Raw genomic sequence first — 1815 nt, forward strand, 5'->3', positions numbered from 1 at the left:
GGAATTCTCACAGTCCTGGAGGCTAGAAGTCCAAGAGCAAGGTGCAAGCATGGTCAGTTCCAGTGAAGGCCCTCTTCCCAGCTGCAGAGGACTCTCTCTCTGTGTCTTTACATGGTGGAAGGGGCTAGGAAGCTCTGTCTGGCCTCTTTTATAAGGGCATTAATCCCATTTGCCAGGGCTGCACCCTCATGATATAAGCACCTCCCAAAGGCCTCCTCACACCATCACACTGGGCATTCGGTTTCAAGTATGAATCGGGTGGACACAAATATTCTGCCTATAGAACAGCCACATTGGGAACAGTGTAACTGCCTGTTAAAAATATTCTGGAATTCGGGATTTTCACAGACGTTCATAAATTATAATTATTCTTTTACACTTGCCTGGGACCAGTCTTTCTTAAACCAAGAAAGCGCCCTTACCTGGTGAGATTTGCGAGACAATACTAAAGTCTCAGGCCCAGAGGAAAGCAGGCAAGCAAAAAGGCAAGGTGAGGTTCTTGCCTGATGGCACACCACGAAGGTTTCACTCCTTTCGCTCAAGGTGTTGATAGTTCTTCAAAAGCAAGTATCTCTGATAGGAATAAAACTAATTTCTTCTCAAGTAGTTACACCCCAATGTGCCTCAGTGGGTTAGCTGCTCCCCTGAGGAGTCCTGGAGAGAAAGGCACGGGACGCCTCCGCTGGAGGCCCGAGGGTGAAGAAAGACGCGTGAGCGCGAGCGGGTGTGCGCCTGTGCGATGCGGGGAGCTAGGGGGCACCTGCGGACGTGCCCTGTCTCACACTTAGGCTTACTCAGGGCTGCAAGCCCGGGGCTGGCACGTGAGGGCGCTCAATAAATGTCATGAGTGACCGGTGCCACACCCGAGGGAGCGGGCTGCGGCTGGGCGAGGAGACGATCAGAGAGAGTGGGAAGGGCGACCTAGCGCCGCTAGCGAAGGAAGGGGTGCCAGCGGGCGAAAGAAGTTCTCCGAAGCCTGGAGGCCTCGGCACCGCAGCGCATCCCGCGGTGCCAGGCCAAGGGGCTCCGCTTTGGAAGAAGGTAGTTTCTGCAGACGCGGCGCCGAGCGCGCCCCCCTCCCCCGGGTCGCGAGCCGCACAGACTGGGGCCAGGGGTCCGTCTGGGTGGGAGCTTTAAGGCTCAGTCCTCTAACTGGTGCGGACGCCCCAGTCGAGGTGTAGTCTGCGGGCAGCAGCGGACGGGCGTGGGGGGAGATGGGAGGAGGGGCGGCGGGACTCTGAAGAGCGCCCCGTCCTCGAGCCCGGGAAGCCCGCCGGGCGCGCTCTCCCATGCGCTGAGCCCCGGCCGCTCGGTGCGGCAGGGTCGCGGAGCTCGCTCTCCGGGGCACTTTGCGCGGGGCCAGTTCTGCACGGTGCGCCCTCCTGCGGGCCGTAGGCGGGGCGGCGGGATCTCACGGGTCTCTGCAAACTGCCCCGCGGGCGCTCCCGTACTGGCGGCAACTCTGCGGAGGGAGATTCCAGGGGACTTCGTGCGCGGCGGCCGGGGACACTGCGCGCCGCCAGCTTTGCAGAAGGCGCGACCCATTTTTCACTGGGTTCGCCTCGCCCTCGCCCTTCCCCCGGCCCCGAGACCCTGCTCGCCGGCCCCGAGACCCTGCGCCCCGGCCCCGAGACCCTCGCCCCAGCGCGGCGCTCAATGGCCGCGTGAGCTCTTCCGGGACTGAGCGAACTAGTTTACTTGGGGCGGCACCGTGCCTGGCGGGGCGGGGCGGGGCGGCGCGGGGCGACGCACTACGCAGCGCCCAGCCGGCGTGCAGCCCGGGGCACGCCTCCCGCCCGGCTCTTAGCGTTTTTC

At 62.6% G+C, this 1815-nt stretch overlaps 1 protein-coding gene across 1 annotated transcript in view; it reads right to left on the reverse strand.

Annotated features, from left to right (window-relative positions):
• The window catches only part of NRAP (nebulin related anchoring protein), a 63895-nt gene extending 62771 nt beyond the window's left edge, over nt 1–1124 (reverse strand). The window contains exon 1 of the mRNA XM_087823961.1: nt 423–1124. The gene's annotated coding sequence lies outside the window, so the exon portion shown is untranslated. The remainder of the gene's footprint in view (nt 1–422) is intronic.
• Nucleotides 1125–1815: the final 691 nt, after the last annotated feature.

Source organism: Miniopterus natalensis, chromosome 14 (assembly GCF_054644295.1).
Source record: "Miniopterus natalensis isolate mMinNat1 chromosome 14, mMinNat1.hap1, whole genome shotgun sequence".
In the NCBI taxonomy this organism is placed as follows: domain Eukaryota; kingdom Metazoa; phylum Chordata; class Mammalia; order Chiroptera; family Miniopteridae; genus Miniopterus; species Miniopterus natalensis.